This window comes from Ruditapes philippinarum, unplaced genomic scaffold (genome assembly GCF_026571515.1).
Source record: "Ruditapes philippinarum isolate M1 unplaced genomic scaffold, ASM2657151v2 ctg15778_1_1_1_1, whole genome shotgun sequence".
NCBI classification, from domain to species: domain Eukaryota; kingdom Metazoa; phylum Mollusca; class Bivalvia; order Venerida; family Veneridae; genus Ruditapes; species Ruditapes philippinarum.
The window spans coordinates 1-20,525 of NW_026860292.1; the positions used below are offsets into that span (position 1 = coordinate 1).

The 20,525-nt window shown below is 34.0% G+C and overlaps 1 long non-coding RNA gene across 1 annotated transcript; it reads left to right on the forward strand.

Annotated features, from left to right (window-relative positions):
• The first annotated feature begins 4,862 nt into the window (after positions 1–4,862).
• Positions 4,863–12,676, forward strand: LOC132759571 (uncharacterized). The gene is made up of 6 exons (XR_009629736.1): positions 4,863–5,520; positions 6,332–6,508; positions 6,978–7,082; positions 7,252–7,362; positions 7,751–7,916; positions 9,792–12,676. It is a non-coding gene; the product is annotated as an uncharacterized LOC132759571 (long non-coding RNA).
• Positions 12,677–20,525: the final 7,849 nt, after the last annotated feature.

The following is a 20,525-nucleotide window of genomic DNA, read 5'->3' on the forward strand; positions in this document are numbered from 1 at the left end:
TTCAAGAATATTCCTGGGTTTCTGACCGGTAGGGGACTTATGGATTGCTTGCAATCCTATGATAATTGCTTGTTTGTTCTTGGTGTATTGTCTTCATACTTGGCCACAACAACCCTTGGGACAAGACCTTTCAGTAGACCACACTAACCTTGACCTTCATCCATAAATGACCTTGACCTTCAAGGTTAAAAGTCCAAATTTTGCTTGTTCTTGCTATTATTGGCTGTAACTTTGTTATTTTTGAATGGATTCAAACTTGAACATAATAATCTTCAAGGATATCCCTTAAAAATAACCAGAAAGACCTTGACCTTCACTCATAAATGACATTGACTTTGAAGGTCAAATTATTGAAATTTTCATTTTTTTTGGCTATTATTGGCTTAACTTTGTTATTTTTGAATGGATTGTCTTCAAGCATGAACATGATAATCTTCAAGGATAACCCTTAAAAATAACCAGACATATATATAAATGAGTATAATTATATATATATACAAAATATATAGACAAAAACTAATGTGACAAGACAGACCGATTAAATTAATAAAAAAGGAAACGTTTAATATATATAAGATTTGTTCAAACCTTTCTTTGTTTGCTTTTAGAAAAAGTAAAAAGTCGAGCGTTGCCCCTGTCCGGCGGTTGTTAAAGTTAGCTCTTGTTGTTAGCTCTATGGAAAACTTTTTCCATTTTATATTTCATTGGTTAATTAATGCGAAGTCTAAGGAGGCAAACATCTACAAATACGGTCAACTAGGTTTATCATACGATAGAGGTAAATATTAATGCCGTGAGGCAGGCAAACCATATACTCAGATCGGTGTTCGGACCTAGTAGCCCCAACCACGGAGATAAGTGAATATCAACTTGAGATACCTGATCTATGATATCTGCGGCGATACAATTTATTTTCATAAGGACGTTTATTACAAAATTTTAACATGTAAGACAGTATTTTAAAATTGCATGTTATGGAAAATGCATGTTTGTTGATAAGTATGATTGTTGTAATGAGCACATAATATACAAGAGAGATGTATGATGATAGATAGATGCCATAAACAAAATCAATGTTTGATACCGCAATTATTTTATGCGCATAAAGAATTTTACTAAAAATAATACATTTTTTTGGAAGTGCAGTAATCTGAAGCATTCAGCGTGCATCACTTATATTTTGTATTTAATACATTGCTCTGTTGTATTAAAGGCATGTGAACAGATACAATGTAAGTCTATTGGGTCTCAGGTTTACACCATTAATAAGTACTAAGAAAACTGATTTGGTGCCATTTTTCTCTGTACATAATGAACTACTTGATCAAAATCTTAAGTATTTCATTAACTTGATATTCCGCATTATCATAATATTTTATGACCTGTGCACCCTGTTAAAATAAAATCACACAAAACAAATTGCAGAACGAGATTCGAGACTGCGGAAACTTTATATTTAACTTTCCGAATAAAAAGAATGTTTGCAAATGGACACTTGACAGCCCGTGCACAGTCCCATTTGTTCGCTTTAGAACTAAACTGTTCGATTTTATCCAGAATTCGCCCTTGACCTCAATCACGTGAAATCCAGTGAAAATCAGTGCTATATGTAACACCTCACTTTGGGGTCAAACGCACTTTGGGGTCGGACCCCAAAGTCCGTAACGTACTTTGGGGTCCAACCTCATAGTGCGTTACGCACTTTGGGGTCCAATTTTGACCCCAAAGTGCGTTAAACAGGTACGTATGCAATTTTTAACATCAGATAAACGGCCGCACTTTGGGGTCATCAAAAGTAAATAAATAAAAATAAATTTTAGTGATATTTTAAAGTAACATCTTGCAATTCACTAAAAATAAAGAAAGCAGCAGGCGAAATGTATTAAGTCGGGTAACATAAGCAGGAGATAATTTATTTTGCTTGCTATTACTAGAGGTTGCAAATTTGCATGATCTAGCGTTTGTATCGATAATTGCACCGGTTGTGTGACACACATATATCAAAACCTTATACGAAAGGATCTGGTGACGACCCCTTCAAAATATAGATTTTTCTTCAAGGTATATTTAAGGGGAGGAAATATTTCTTTTTTAATTAACTTTATTGTTCTTACTCTGTTAAATGTTGTAGAAGAATACTTCCATTAAAGCTTTTGGATCGGGGCACCAGCCTGCCACACAATTATGATGGCTTCCAAGATGGATGCCAAATTATGAAATTATAAGAATTCATCATACTGATCAAGATTATAAGTGCATATTTATATGAGATTCGTCCATTCATGTCAGAAATTATGGGGATTTACTATCGTAATAATATAAATGTCGTTCTCAATCTGTATTCATTCCTTTTTTGCTTTGTTTCCATGTAACTTATGTGTATATATATATATATATTGTGAACCAAACCAATATAGTAATCTCCCTTGAAAAGTATCATACAAGATCGACGGATTTGTCTTCCTTTGCAAAATTATTAAATTTAGCAGCGAGCAAGAGAGTTTTGTCCCTTACACCAAATCTTAAAAAGTAAGACCCTGTTACATATGTGTATATATTTGAACAATTTCCCTTATTTCTGGTACAAGAAACGTACAGTTCTCAGAATAGGCTCACTTAGATTCAACACGATCTAATCTACTGTAGAAAAAAAATATAAATATAATTTGGACATCCGAATGTGCAAAAACATTAAGCATAACCACGGTGTCAAGGGTATACGCATCATTTTTTTCGCGTACCGTCGATAATTTATCATCCTGCGTGCAGTACCGTATCATTTTAGACAAAATAAATACTGAAACACAACATGCATGATGGAAAACGACCTGAAAGTCACACTTTTGAAGTAAGTGTATCCATAAAAGTTGTCTACGGAATATTATGATCATTGAAGCTTATGTTTTCACCTAGTTTTTATCAAAGACTTGTACGATTTCTTTGTTTTAATGAAAACAGCTAGAGCTGGCTTGGGGAAAATGATCATTTGGAAAACTTTTAAAATGAGAAAATTATGTTGTCAGTCAAAATATTTATTTGATATAACTGTAAGCATTAAAGATATTTATACACATAATATTGCACACAAATTTAAGCTGTTACTTTCTTAAAAAAGACATAAAAGTGTCACAACTGACCGAGTTCTTGGTACCGTATCATGGGTCCGTACCGAAAATTGTGGCACTGTATACATTAGTGCTAGACTTGCACCGCATCATGATGATTAACCTAATGGTGAATAATCTTATATTTGTATTTATTTATTGTTGCCCATCTGTGCGAGGCCTGTACTTGTATATTTTATTATTTATAAACCGGAGGAAAATGCATAAATACTATTCAGTTGTAGAAGCAAACCTGGTTCTTTTGTGTGCCCGGCGTAAACACATGGGACCACGGTCATATGCGAAAGAATTTGAGTCTATACTTTAATATTTAAATCAGTTCGATTAGGACAACCAGAGTGCAAATTGCGAACTTTCTTGTACATGTAAAGAAGCAAGTTTATAGTGAAAATGATATGTATATGTAACACAAATATGCATATATAATTGTTATCATTTTATACATACTCTTTGAGATAGTCCTTACGGAGGGAGTTTCTAAAAAACTTTTCAAGCTTTCTACCCAATCCGTGCAATTTAATATTTGTCAATTATCATGTCAATGAAATGTTTATAAATAAAATATTGTTTAAACTAAAGAATTTGAGTAAATACATTAGAAGAGTAAGAAATCGAACCCGTGACTTCTAGACTGAAACGTCGGACTTGGAATTATGGCATCGCCTGTCGAGGCGTGAGCTCGAACCCTGCCAGCGACCATCCCATGTTTCTTAAGCAAGAAACTTACATTGTTGTGCTTTAAGTTATCTATAAGATTTATAATAGTCTATCAATAACTGGAACTACAAGGGAAAATACAAGCATGCCGACACAGGCATGTAATGGATACAGTACGAGTTTTCCTTCAAAAGTGTCTTCTTACAGACATAAGAAGACAATTTTGAAGAAAATACAATTAACTGTATCTGACTTGTACGACGTTTAATTGTAAAGAACCGATAAATTAACACATTTAATTATAAATAGATCTATGTATGTTCACGTTGAAAATATAAAACTTTAGAAAATATGTGCATGGCTTTAAGCTTTGGGCAGTGAAGGGTGAAGGTAAATTGTATTTGCACGGAATTTATGTGCGCTTATTTCAATCAGACATAATTCACTTTCATTCATGATAACCCGTACCAAAAGGAAAAGTTTGCCGCAAACTCGCCGCAACTTTGCCGCAAATTCGCTGCAAACCTTTTAGTTCGCCAAAACACTGTGTCAAGTGTTTGCCAGATATCGCCACTAGTGGCAACTCTGTGGCAAACATTTGGCGACTTTGCGGCGAATTCACCAGAATATTAAGTAGTTCGCCAAAAGGTTGCCAGAAACTTTCAGTGGACTACTAATTTGCCAGAGATTGCCAGAATCTTTCTATCAAAAAAATTATTCGCTGAAAGTTCACCAGAAACTTTTCTATAAAAACAAGTTTGCCAGATAATCGCCACAAACATATCAGTTCTGAAAGTTAATCCAACTTTGTTCAGTAAATAACTATTTTGCCAAGGAATTATATTATTATGCACATATAAAAAAAGTCCTTCATGTACCTACCTATAACCACGGATTTAAATGTCAATTAAAGTCCGTGCTATAACCTACCTACCTACCCAACCTTATTTTTATGGGTCGGGAAGTGGAAACAAACAAATTTTTATTTTTTGCCTAAGAGTTATCAAATTGAAACATCATATGTATCATGGAGGGTATTGTAGTTCACAATAACAGTTAAAAATTATAAGGTAGAAGACCCATAATGAAATCGGCAATCTTCGACAATTACCGCCATATCTCGCCATTTATCGTAACGAACTTCGTTTGTTTACGTATAAAGTCGGAATTCTAATAATAGCGAATATCCCCGGTCACGTGGTAGTATTCCCCAAGAAAATGACGTAATTTCCGCAGATATCTAACATGGCGTCTTACAGCGTGATCAATACGCTCGGTCGATTCAAAAAAAGTGTAAAAAGATGCAGAAAACTCAAGTATTCCGACTTAATTATAGCACATAACTATAGTGCAGGTAACCAGTATTACGTGTCAACCAAACCAGCTCTACAAGACATCAACTCTTCCTAAATCGGTTGATAATGAGGGTTGGAAAGAGGGAAGAAGAATCGTTGAGTTTGGCGTGTTACGGTCAAACCTAAGATTTTGTAAAAAATGTAGACTTGTTTATCTATTTTTTGGACCAGTTGGCTACCATTAACAGCACTGATTAACTTTTGACAACATGTTAGGTGAATTTAAACAGGGAGTGTCTGGTTATTTGTATGTGAAATGTCGAAACACAGAATGCGGTCATGTGAATTGTGTTCCCTATGGAAAAACACACAGACTCTAGTAGATTGAAGACCTGTGAAAGTTGGAATGCCATGGTTCGTTGTCAACACAAAATTAGGAACAGGTAAGTGATTAATGTATTGCATCATAGTTTACATTAAGTACTATATACTGATAATGAATTCATAGATGTAATGTCTCGTACCAAAATGAATATATCGATACATTATGATTTATCAGTGTTTATTTACTTGTCTTCCAATGATGTCAAACATGTAAAATTATGCGGACCAAATTTATGTTTCAGATTTATAAATAATTAATTATTATACAGAATACATGTATCTTGTTTGTGTTTAGCTGTAAAACACTACTCCTTATTGTGAAAGAAGTGGCTAGCCGTACGGCTAGCCAAAAGTTCTAGCCGTACGTGACTCACATACTCCATATAATTTTGAAAAGTGCCGTACGGCTAGCCAATACAGTGTGTCCTGGCTAGTCGTACGTGACTCACGTACGGCTAGAACTTTTGGCTAGCTGTACGGGCCCGTACGGCTAGCCACTTCCTATTGTGAAATGTTTTATAAACTTCCCTCTGAACTGTTTTAATTTCCCCAAAGTCACTGAGAAATTTGAAAAACAAATGATAAAACGTTGCTAAATTAAATCTTGCAACAATGCAATTTTTAGTAAGACATTACAGAATCCTACATGTACATTATATAAAAGACACAGTTTACACTAGGCTGCCAATACACACAGTCACAGTAGTACTAATATTCAACGTACATGAGGCAGCTAAAAATAGCTCTATATTAATTTATGCAATGTGTTATTATCATGGTTATGTAAATTACAATCCATGTGAAGTTTTTTTTTGACAAAATATTTGTATACTTTAATGAAATAAATTTGTTTCTTTCATTTTCTTACAGCAATGATTGATAGTGTAGGTGGGCCGGTGAGGGTCAACAATTTGTTGTCAACACTAAATATACCAACAATTGGAAATAAAAACATGAAAAGAAATGGAGAGACATGTTGGAAATATCATTGAGACAGCACTGGCTTCTATGCCGACAGAATCTGCTGCATAAGATCAAGGAAATGGAGTAAGACACATTTACATAAATTTTACAATGATATTTTCGAAATAACATGTACTTGAATTGGAAGAATTTCAAAAATTATTTTGTAATTATATGTCTATGCAGCTTATCATGGTATAATCCTATATTGCTGGCACACTCGTGGTTTAGGGAACCAAAGAATATTATACAATCCATATATGAGAAAAGAATTTTTAAACAATGGCTTTGTTGTTTTTGCATGTTACTCTATATTCATGTACATATTTCTTTTTTCAAAATAACATGAATGTGTAATTGTTTTTTTAAAAAAGTATTTATTTCTACATGACAAACTGGGTCCGCCTGGGCTCCTTGCCATTGGTACTTGTTGCTTGGTCATATGGGGGTTGCGTTCATTGAACGCCGCCTTTCCTTGTTGATCTTGTTTATCATATTTTACCTTCATTGGTTAAGACTAAAATTCATATTAAATACATGCATTCTTTTTAAGGGATGTGCATCATGAAGAATCAATGGTATCAGAACACAACATCATGGAAGATCTTATTGACAAGATTTGGAGGATGTCCTTTGCCAGATGTTTGCCAGCACTAAAGTGAGTACTGGTAGTTTGTTTTCTGTATTTTGTTTATTTACGAAAGTAAAGGACTATGCAAAACTGACTGGTGTTGTTGAACTGTTTGTGTTATGTCAGTTGCTTCAATAATATATGAATATCTCTCCATATAATGTTTGTACATATGTATTTTTTTTTTTTATTCAAGGTCTATTCATCAGTCATATGCTACAGTTACAAATGACAGTGAATGGTCAGATTTATACAATTGTGATTAACAATCCTCAACAATACATCAAACAAAAATGCCTATTAAACTGTAAGTTGAAATCTATGAGGTTTTTTTATATATATTTATAATCATGGTGTAGCAATTAAATGATAATACTGTGATAATTTTGTAATGCTATTTGGGGTCGTCTTCAATAGAAACAATTTGATGTATCTTCATGTGATGAATAATCAATATGCAGTCCGAATTATTTCATAAAAGTGATTACTAAAATTGGTCAGGAAAAAGTCGTGCAATTAGCATTAATAATTAACAAAACTTATTCTAGTAACTGTATGAACATTGTGTTACATTAATTATAAATATGTTATTGTCAATTCATTGGTGTTCAATCTTCAATATTTGTCAATATTACGTTTAAAGATGAATTTTAAAATACAGAAAATATTTCTGAAATATATTTTTACAATTACAGTTCTCACAGACAGTCAAAGGTTGAAAACAAATCAGAAGTGGTCCACATCTTAAAAAACCTCACAGCAGATTAAGACTTTCCCCGAAATTTCCCTGTAAAACCCGCAGTGGTATGTCCAGTGCAGTAGATACTGCCTGGCACAAAAGAGGATTTGACAGTTTAACATGTAAGTAAAATAAGATTATTTTTATCCCCCACAATGTGGGAGCATATAGCGTGGCACTTGTTAGTCTGTCCCAAAATCTTGTGAACGCAACTCTCTTAAACCGGATGGCAGATTTTGCTTAAACTTCCAGGGATTAACAAACTTAATGTGTAGATGGTAGTAAAGGAAGGAATTTTTGCTGCAACTAAATTAAACAGAATAATGGCCCTTTGTTGATTTTTAGTTTTCAACTTGTGGCACATGTAGTCCAAAAACTATTTGACCTAGAGTCATAAGATTGACAGAACAGTGGCGTGTGGGGGCATCCGTGTTTTATTGACACATTTCAAGTTTTTCTCAGTCATCATGTCAGTAATGATTTAGAATTTGTCAGAAAAGTATCTGTGTATATTTTAACCACTGTTATTGATGTATAATTGAAAAAGTGAGTTTTGCATACAAGTAAGACTGGTTAGTCAACATTGTTCTTTCAAACAGTGGCATTTAGACATCTTCTAGTGAGTGTCTACAAAGTTTGTTCAAATAAAAGACCTGGGGTCAAAATTTGCCCCGCCCCGGGGGTCATTGATTTTCCTTATATGTGTATAGCAAAAACTTAAAATCTTCTTTGAAAAAACCCAAATAGCTAGAGTTTAGATATTAAGCATGAAACATCTTCTAGTAAGTGTCTACAAAGTTTGTTCAAATTAAAGCCCTGGGGTCAAAACTGGCCCCGCCCCAGGGGTGTCATTGTTTTTAACTATATGTGTATAGTAAAAACTTAAAAAATCTTCTTTTAAAAAGCCCAATGAGCTAGAGCTTAGATTATTAGCATGAAACATCTTCTTATGGGTGTCTACCAAGTTTGTTCAAATAAAAGCCCTGGGGTCAAAATTGGCCCAGCCCGAGGGGGACATTGGTTTTCCCTATATGCATATAGTTAAATCTTAAAAAATCTTCTTTTAAAGAACTCAAAAAGCTAGAGCTAAGATATTTAGCATCAAACATGTTCTAATAGGTGTCTACCAAGTTTGTTCAAATAAAAGCCCTGGGGTCAAAATTGGTCCCGCCCGGGGGGTCATTGATTTTCCTTATATGTGTATAGCAAAAACTTAAAAAATCTTCTTTGAAAAAACCCAAATAGCTAGAGTTTAGATATTAAGCATGAAACATCTTCTAGTGAGTGTCTACAAAGTTTGTTCAAATGAAAGCGCTGGGGTCAAAATTGGACCCGCCCAGGGGATCATTGATTTTCCTTATATGTGTATAGCAAAAACTTAAAATCTTCTTTGGAAAAACCCAAATAGCTAGAGTTAAGATATTAAGCATGAAGCATCTTCTAGTAAGTGTCTACAAAGTTTGTTCAAATAAAAGCCCTGAGGTCAAAACTGGCCCCGCCCCAGGGGTGTCATTGTTTTTAACTATATGTGTATAGTAAAAACTTTAAAAAAAAATCTTCTTTTAAAAAGCCCAATGAGCTAGAGCTTAGATTTTTAGCATGAAACATCTTCTTATGGGTGCGGGGGGGGGATGCTATATACAGGTGAGCGACCTCAGGGCCATCATGGCCCTCTTGTTTAACATGATACCTTGATTTCTTAACTAAGTTAGATAAATAATATAATTTATGAGCCACTTGTCATTTGTAAATAAATCTAGGTTTTGCAATGCAAATACATGTTCATCCCAACAGATCAAAATCAAGCCAGCAATAAATAATAATTGCCTTTGGTGTTTATTTTCTTCATTTGTAGGTGGGCTTAATACTAATAGATTACTGCCACTTTACTTCAAAGTGGGGTTTTGGGGTATCATTCACCTTCAGTGATAGTTCTAGTTTTATCCAGTATAAACATGGTAACATGGAAATGAAAAATAAACCTTGTTTTTTTTCAGTGTACTGCACCAATAAACTAAATATGGAGAGAAGCTTAGTCACCAAAGCAGTCAACACCAAAATACACACAATGGCCAGGGCACTGAAACTTGGAAGAGTGAAAGAGTAAAGTAGTGCGTTTTTAGCTAACAAAGTGACATTGCGAGCTTTTGTCTATCTTTCGTCCGTAAACTTGATCTTTAAACAACATCTCATAAATTGCCAAGCCAATTTCATGCAAACTTCGATATTGTCTAGTCAGTTTTTGTTTTGCTTGCAATCGCTATATGACATTAAGGCTCCCACGTTTACAATTTTTTGTAAACGTTTACACGACTGCTAAGAACCGAAACGATACCGTTTAAACGGTGGTACCTCTATGTACTATACACACCATGTACTTGAGTCGCCAAATGATGTCTTTCTTTCTATTTTTTAATACATGTACAAATAAAGAATGTGCAAGGCTCATCACGATTGAGTCAGCACACATTTTTTGCATTGTAACCCCATTTTTTACCAAAAATGTATTATGTCACGAGCAATTTTGCACGGTAATACTGTGTGGAGGGTTGTAAACACCCATTTTCCGTTTGTTTACTTTGGAATAAACCACTAGAATTGATAAAATCCATGATTTCAGGCAATGATTAAGAAATTTTGTAAGACAATATGGTCATTTCGATTAAACGGTAAACAAAATCGTAAATGTTTATGAATGAAAATTGAAACGAATCCGTTTAAACGTGTAATCGTGGGGGCCTTATATGACATGACTAAAGACATTTAGTTTTATTCTTAAGTTATTATGTTTATGTTTGTATAAGACCCAAATATATTGTTAAGATTCATTTTTACAAATTTGAAAGCCATTATTGTTCTAGTCAGTTTTTGTTTTGCTTGCAATCATTATATTACATGGCTAAAGACAATTAGTTTTAATCTTTAATAGTTATGTCTATATTTGTATAAGACCCAAAAATATTGTTAAGATTCATTTTTACAATTTTGAAAGCCATTATTGCTCTAGTTTGTTTTTGTTTTGCTTGCAATTGTTATATGACATGACTAAAGACATTTAGTTTAAATCTTTAGTTATTATGTCTATGAGGGGCGTCCGTGGCCGAGTGGTTAAGGTCATTGACTTCAAACCACTTGCCCCTCACCGCTGTGGGTTGGAATCCCGACAGGGACTTTGGAATCTGTCTTGTGAGGAAGCTATCCAGCTAGCTTAACTGAACGTCAGTGGTTCTACTCAGATACCCGTTCGTGCCTAAAATAATGCAAGGAAGGGCACCTGAACGTCATGATATGACCTTTACTGTGTTGATGTGACGTAAAAACCCAAAACAAGCAAACAAAAAATTATGTCTATGAAATTCGTTGTTTGTATAAGACCCAAATATATTGTTGTGATTAATTTTAACAATTTTGAAAGCCATAATTGTTCGTGTCAGATATTGTTTTGCTCACAATCATAATGTTATATGACATATGAGTTTAAATCTGAAGGTATTATGTCCATGAAATATGTTGTTTGTTTAAGACCAAAATATATTTTTGAGATTCATTTTTACAATTTTGAAAGCCATTATTGGTCTAGTCTGTTTTTGCATAACACATAACGTTATTGTTAGTATTTATTGTTATTAATAGTGATTTGTCTAAGTGGATGTCGAAGTATGTATGTTAATCCATGCCAGTTCATGTTTGAATGAAACTTTTTGTCCAGATAGAAGATTACAAACTGTAACTTTTCTGATTTTTATCTTTTACAACAATATTATATTTCCCATTTATGGTGCTAAGAAATACTGCAACATGTGCTGAATAATAGCTATTGTCAAACATTGTTTATATGCTCCCCGAAAAATTTCGGCGGACCATATAGTCATTGGGTTGTCTGTCCGTCTGTCTGTACGTACATACGAACCTGAATTCGTGTCCAGCCCATAACTTTGTTATTTCTAGTTGGATTTTAAAACTATTTCACAGAAATGCTCACCATATTGAGACGACCTGTCGCCCGCAACATTTGGGTCGCTACCTTGAAGGTCAAGGTCACACCATGACCTTGAACAAAATCATGTCCTGCCCATAACTTCGTTATTTGAAGTCGGATTTTAAAGCTATTTAAAAGTAATGATCACCATATTGAGACGATGTGTCGTGCGCAGCATTTGGGTCGTTACCTTGAAGGTCAAGGTCACAGCATGACCTTAAACAAAAATTGTGCCGGCCCATAACTTGGTTATTTGATGTCGGATTTTACAACTATTTCACAGAAATGATCACCATATTGAGACGATGTGTCGCACACACCATTTGGGTCAATACCTTGAAGGTCAAGGTCGCAACATGACATTGAAGGAAAATCGTGTCCGGCCCATAAATTCGTTATTTGAAGTCGGATTTTACAACTATTTCACCGAAATGATCACCTTATTGAGACGATATGTCACATGCAACATTTGGGTCATTACCTTGAAGGTCTAGGTCACAGCATGACCTTGAAGCAAAAATGTGTACGGCCCATAACGTCGTTATTTAAAGTGGGATTTTACAACTATTTTGGAATTATCACACTTTGAACTTTGTCTGGGACATAACCCTGAAACTTCAAAAAATATACTTTTCTGTATCTAGGATCACCCCGGTGCAACCGGCTCTTGTTTTAATTGATTATTAAGTAATATGAACAATTCATGATAGCATCATAACTAAAGAGTGGAAATTTATGAAAGTCAAATATGTATAGAATCAGTTGCTAATAAAATGTGTGTAAAATTTATCTCTTTTTGGGAATTAATTTCTTTATTTTACAAATTTATCAAATTTCATTTTATTCTACTGATATGTTTGTAATATTTCTTTAATTTTCTATTGAAAAAATGTGTTAAACCAATATGTATTTGTTTTCTTATAATTCAGCTAGTTTTTATTATTCCAATGTTTGAAAAAATTGTTCGCCAGAACTTTACCAAAATGTTTGCCAAAATATCGCCATAACATATTTGCTGAAACTGGCAAATATGCAAATGAAGTTTGCCGCAGTGTTACCAAAAGCTTCTGGCGAACATCGGCAAACTTACTATGCAAATGAAGTTTGCTGCAAATTTGCCGCAAACTTTTGGCGAACATCTGCAAACTTTTACCATGCAAATGAGGTTTGCGGTAAATTTGCCGCAAACAGAAGCTACCTCCCCCTACAGTTAGCGGCAAGTTTGCCGCTAACCTCATGAGTTGCGGCAAATTTGCCGCAAACCTCATTTGCATGGTAAATAATTGCTGAAAGCAGTTTGCCGCAAACTCACCGCAATGTTTGCGGCAAACTTGCCGCAATGTTCACCAGAGAGCCCTTTTTTTGGTAAGGGAAACAATGTTAAAATGGCTGCCATCAATTAACAGAATGTCAAATTTACTAAAATCGATTATGTCAGTCAACATTGAAATCGTCTCTAACCTGTTTTGCGTCAATGTTATATGATTACGTTTTGGATCCCAAAAGTAAGTTTCCTTATTCACATGCTTACCTTAACGCAATGTTCAGTCGTTTATGCAGTTGATTTTTGTGTGTGTCGGGCGGTGGGTACAGGAAATGTCACGATAGTGTCAGAAGATATACAAAAAAAAAACAACTAAGTATTGTACCATCTTCCAACAGACAACTGTTAGTTTTGTCAATGCTAAAATCAACACTTACTTTGTTCCTCCAAATGGCCATCCAATTTCTCGATAAACTGTTTTTTTTTTTATGAGATGCGCACTACTTTCCATCGGTTTCTATAGTGTCCTGTTTGAGGCATTTAAAATGTCGCCTGTTAAGATTGACTACACACTGGCAATAGCTTTCGCAGAAGCGGTGGATCCATCGCAGAGGCGGTGGAGTATTCGTCGCAGAAGCGGCGGATAAAATATGGCCGTTTGCTGTTGCGGTAAGTATTTGACTGAATTCTGTTTTATGTTTTAATGTTTTACTGGAAACACTTAGTGAGACTGGGGCCCACATATGTACTCTTTCAACTTATTAAACGCACACTGTGCAATTCATTGTCGCTAACGATGTACGTCGGCGTGTTGTCGCGATGTCACATTGTCGCTCGGTTCAAATCGAATAATTGCCTTATAAGTCAAGCGTCAGGGCTACATCGCGACAACGCGCCATTTGGCATGCTTCGCTAGAGACAGAACGACAAGACAAGAGCGCGACAACGCGCCGTTTGATGAAACTTTCAAAAAGGCCCCATCATGTCCCTAACAGGTGCTAAAGCTGTTTAAAGTCTATGAATGGTTTCTCATAATCAACAAAGTACTAGCATTAGACTTTTGTAATAACGATGCTGGCTATAACGACTGTTAGCGATATATCTCTCTCCAGATATCTCAGATAACATAAGCTTACAAGCGTTCACACCGGGAGTCTAGTACATCCAAATTGTATAAATCTTTCTAACTTGTAGGATAAGCAGATGCCACAGTTAGCTAATAAGCAATTTGTCTGATAACTTTTTTTTCTCACTCCGGTTTTGTTTTGCTGACATGCAACATCATGCTGAAGATCCCTGCGAGGCAGACATTATAAACGTCCGTATTGTGATCGCCAGTAATAATAAAGGATTACTTTAGTAGATAAAAAAGTGTCTATGATAGAATTCGGCGTTAAATCACTGAAAAACACGGCCTTGTCGGCATCCTTTCATTGTGTCAATGTGTCCTGGTAGGAAATGCTAGACACCTTCTTTCAGTTTTAACTTACCACTCTCAATGCTTTCATGTCACGCAAGAAACCTATCTGAACGTTAGAATGGATATTAACAGACTGTTCTCAAAAGGAAATTTTCGTATGCATCACAACGAAAGTTGTATATCTACTAAATACATATGACAAATATGAGGATTGTAGTCGAAAGAAGACAAAAAGGTCATAGATTTTCTTACTTCCTTATGCTGTAGATTGTTATTCTTGACTTTTTATGGGTGTCCGTGGCTAAGCTTGTAAATGACTTCAAGCAAACTTGTCCCTCGCCGCTGTAGGTTTTAAAATTTTGTCGCGTGACTGTATTCTTTCAAGTGAGAAAGCTATTTAGTTGACTTACGGAACGTCAGTAGTTCTAATCAGGTGCCTATTCGTACCTGAAATAATGCACGGAGGGGCACTTCAGTTTTTCCTCGACCAGTAATGCTGGAAAGTAGCCATAAGTATGATATGTTCTGTATTAGTGCAACGTAAAACCATAAACTAACCCAAACATAGATGAATAAATATGGATTTAAAATGCTCCCCGGGCAACAGTATCACAGATGAAAAAGTTTTGAACCACTGAAATAAAGTGTAATATCTGAAACTTGCATGCCTAGTTTCAATTTTTGGGGCAGTCCATTATCAGTTTTAGGGATATCAAGATTAAAATGTTTCAGCCAACAGTATATGGTAAGACTGCATGGAAGTTTACTTAAACGTTTAGACTGTTGGCGGTAACTGTTTCGAGTCATGGGAGAGGTCAAATTAAATATAAAAAAAATAAGTGAATTTATTGATTGCATGATAAAATGCAAAACTTAGCCTACAATGTCCTGTATCAAAATATTTATCTCTTTGATTTAACCAAACCAATATGTTGTTTTCAATACGATTTTTTATTTCAATTAATTTTGAGGTACTAGTATTCGAAATCCAAAAAGAGGCGGTTCCTTTATTATAATATTTAAAGTTGATTTTTTAAACATTTTACACAAACAACTATGATCCGCAACGCAAAAGTTTACAACCAACAATCATTTTATCCGGATGCCTCTCTGTATATCAAACCCTGTTTCATTGAGTTTGCAAAAAACAAACCAAAAAAAAGCAGACACAATTTGTCAGCGAATTGGCTTTCAGCAAGTGTAATGGTTGTTCTGTACTTGAGCATTTGAATTAAACCGTTTAAGATTAAATAAATATGTTGTTTTATAAGTTTGTCTGTTCTAAATAAAAAAGGTGAAATATAATGATCAATCATTGGGTCGTAGTCATGTAGCCCATCACTAAAACATTTTTAATGTTGTCAGTTCGAAATCTGGAGTACTTAATTATCATATGATGCAGTTACAAAGCAAGAAGGGGCATACTTCTGAAATCAATATTTTAGGATTATAAGACGAATGATTTAAAAAGTATAAAAGGTAACAACATCGACCTTAAAATAAGATTTATTTTAACATGACAAGGCACAGTTGAAAGACAAGGGATATTATTCTGAAAGATATATGTTTGGAGTTATGCCCCTTTTATCCAAGAATATTTGTCAAATGAACACATTGTTCTCTGAAATCCATTAACATGAAATTCGGAAAACTAGATTATGATGACTAAGAACAATTGTTATACATTATCTTGAAAGCAAATTTAGGAGTTATGCCCCCTTTTCACTTAAAATATTTGTGAAAATTGTTAATTGAAAGCCATTGCCCTTATCAGACGAGCGTAAAAAACGCAAGTTGTGCTCTTGTATTTCATTTTACAGTTGTACTAATGTACCATTGCATATTTTACCTACTAGTTTGTTATCGTAAATTAAAAATGTCGATAATGAGTGGTTCAAACAATATGACAATTTTCCTTAAAATTCTTTACAAAAAGCTCTGTATGATTTCCAAGTAACACAAGTAATATTTGTATTAATGAACCAGTGTTACATTACATCACATGTCATGCAGACAGTTCCGACATGGAAGCAAAAAAGTCCTGTTTATCAAGACGTCACTCGTAGAAATTCAAATTTAATGCACATTTAAGATTCAATGTGAAAGGGATATAATATTTCAATAATTGTTATACTTCACTTTAATTTACACATGCTTGATATAAATTTAAATTCCTAACTTTTGCATATTTCAAGACCTTTTCATAAGCTAGTACAGTGTATTTACAAATGTATCAATCTGAATACATCTTTAGACATTTTGAAATAACTCTATTGATGTCCAAATGAGTAAAAACGTATTATTTGAAAATCTTACAAATATAAAATGAACAACTTAAAATAGAACAATCTGCAAAGACTTACAAAAATATACTCAGGGTTAAATTGAAATTGATTTTTGAGCTGTTCTTAGCTGGATTTTACTGAAAAGCGCTTTTCAATTTTAAGTCATTTTGCACAATAAAATTATTATTCTTGAAAATAGATGGAATGCCCTGAAGATTTGCACACATTCATAAAATGACACACACATCCCAGAAACATATTTTTTCGGCATGTTGAAAAATTTCAGTGGAGTCCCTTTAATTCACATCTGTTTGAAGAAAACAGAGAAGTTTAGTTCAGTGAAAAATCTCCGAAGAAGGACACGTATTACTGTATTACATACGATGGCTTGACTAAAGTTATTTCCATTATGCCAACACTGTCGGTTTTTTTCAAGTCCATAAGCCTTAACAAATTAACAGTCTTTAAATGACTTTGTGTGCGCAACAACAAAAGTTGAATATTATATAAACTTAAGTGATGAACATGCGAGTTTAAGATAAAAGGAGCAGAGAAAGTAAAACGTCATGCAGTTCTGTAAAGGACTAGAACTTAATATGTTAGTACCACAGCAAAAATGATATTATATCTTCTTATTAACATAAGTGGAGAACCTTCATTAACCTTTATATTACATTGTATTCATATTATACACGAACAGTTTTAAATACTGGTAAACATACTTCAGACAAACCAAGCCTTTACACATGTACTACCTCAATAGAAACATTACGTGTTATGACATTTCTTTCTCATATTACTTTAACACTCAAATTTTGTATTTAACTCTCTTTACCATTTCTACACAATACTCTTTTCTCAGAACCACATATACGAGTACATGTATAAACAAACCTTTAAAACACTTATGTTGAACTTTGATTTAAAAAAAATCGATAAGTTGAAGCGTAATGCTTGACATAGTCTTAGTTAGTTATTAAGAAAAAGACTCAACTCAGATGGAATTAAAGATGAGTGTTCTGACCACATTATCACAAAATAAGCATACATGAATGATTTCCTATGGAAACGTATATGGTACACCCTGATGATGTCATTTCACGTGGAGATGTGTTCTTGTAGGACGAAATGATTACGCCAAGTTATCATAAAATATAAAGAATGATATGCTAATTTGATCACGACGTTATAAAAGAACACGATTTGTCGTCGTAAAATAAAACGACATAACTACATAATAACGTATTTTGTAAAAACTGGTATGTTGACTATGTTCGTTATTTAAGGTACTATGACTTGCTATAGGTCGACATGCCGGATTTTACTGTCTTGTCATTTTCTGTTATAGACGACAAGTACAGATCATGACAACATATTCATGTTCTTAAAAACTGATATTATCACATTAACATTTAGTTCCTATGTCTACTTATTAAATTATGTTGACTTTTGTCTTTATAATGATTTTCCCCCCAATTTCATCGCGACTTATGTATATAATTATGACACGTCGACATACATTATGACACTATTCGTTGTTGATGGCGGTTTTTCAACAATTTAAAATTATGGAAACGTATATGGTACACCATGATGATATGATTAAGTCTACTTTAGGTAAGTCGACTTGTTATGATAACAAAAGAAAATGAACTGTACCAGTTGTCTACGTAAGCTTATTTTTCTGACATAAGTTAATGCAACATTATTTTAAAATATGCCATGCCGACGTATGCTATGTCAGCTTATCCACATAATTTGTACATCCTTCTTCCCTGACTTACCTAGTTCTTATAAGCATGTTGATAAAATCTTTTTATCTCATTCCTATATAAATATTTTTGTCAAAAAGAAATAAGTCGACTTAACGTCATTATAAAGACAAAAGTTAACATAATTTAATAAGTAGACATAGGAACTAAATGTTAATGTGATAATATCATTTTTAAGGACATGAATATATTGTCATGATCTGTACTTGTCGTCTATAACAGAAAATGACAAGACAGTAAAATTCGGCATGTCGACCTATAGCAAGTCATAGTACCTTAAATAACGAACATAGTCAACATACCAGTTTTTACAAAATACGTTATTATGTAGTTATGTCGTTTTATTTTACGACGACAAATCGTGTTCTTTTATAACGTCGTGATCAAATTATCATATCATTCTTTATATTTTATGATAACTTGGCGTAATCATTTCGTCCTACAAGAACACATCTCCACGTGAAATGACATCATCAGGGTGTACCATATACGTTTCCATATAAAATAGTTTGAAGTCGACATGAATATATTATGTAGGCATCTATATGTAATTTTAGACGACATTTGATATCAATTACGATTTCCGTCAATTTTTGACCTGCATCTCGTGTCATGGATTCCAACACTGGTAAGATTTCCAAACTTTTTTTTATTTTGGTTTCCTTTATATGCTTTGAACGGAGATCTCTGTCTTACAACACTAATAATAAAGTATTGATTAATTTCCATCTTTTGAGAGGCCAAATGTTAGAGTGAAGAAAAATTCGTCCTTATCTCACTTGTTTAAATTGTGCATGACTGGTCATGAATGAATGAAGTTGATTAATTTTAAGTCGCCACCGGGAGTCCCATTTGGGCGACTATACACTGGTAAAGAGTCAAATGGAGGAGCAGCGTATCGAACTACGACCATTGGTATATTGGCTATATGCATTTTCACGGCGCTTTAACATTTACTACCACGGTTTTAAAACATAAAGCAAATCAACTCTTTCTTTCTTGCAAAACAGGAAATGGGACAAAAGTAAATAGCTCTATATAAAAGTCAAGCCTGTTACTGGAGGTTACGTACCATGGAGGAAACATACCAGGGGGTATTTTTGGAGGTTTCGTACCACTTATATAGTTTAAAATATACGTACCATTGATATATGTTGTCATCTAATTTCTATGAATTATATATGTACATGTACAGAATAATAAACACAAATATATGTATATGACTTAACAATTGCAATAAAAAAGTAAATTTAGTAGTAGTGCTTTGATATGATTTTGTAATTAGTAATATTATATAACCAGTTACTTAAAAAGCAAAATCAAATCAAAGCAATAATAAATGGCAATATCTAAGTATGATTATCACACAGTCAAACAAATAACATACAAATTACAAACTATACAACAATTGTATGGGACCCATTCCTACAGAAAGATATAGACAAGCTTGAGTCGATCCAACGGAAGGCTGCTAGATTTATTTCTGGGGATTACAAATCAAGAGATCAAGGCTGCGTTACCAGGATGTTGAAGCAACTTGAGCTATCTCCATTACAAGACAGAAGGAAAATGGCACGATTGACATTCTTCTTCAAGGTGGCTGAGGGGCTGGTGCCAGCCATACCAACCGATACCTATCTGACCCCTATTCGTGGTAAACGCCTAATTAAACCTAAGAAACTAGACAATTACATAACTAAAAACATTGTAGAAAAACAAGCTATAAACCATCATAAGTGCTATAAACCTATTATCTCAAAAAGTGACCAATTTGAACAATCATTCTTTCCTAAGACTATAAGTGATTGGAATAACTTAGATAGTGCCGTTGTGTGCGCAGATACAGTACAGAGCTTTAACACAGCTCTCCAACAGTGCTACTAAATTACTTAGCTCCTCTCTCCCGCTGCGTATATACCGGAAGGTTCTGCAGTGTACACATTCAGATTCAGATTCAGATTCAGATAATATACTATAATTAATCATTATATTATAATTGTAATCTCATTCA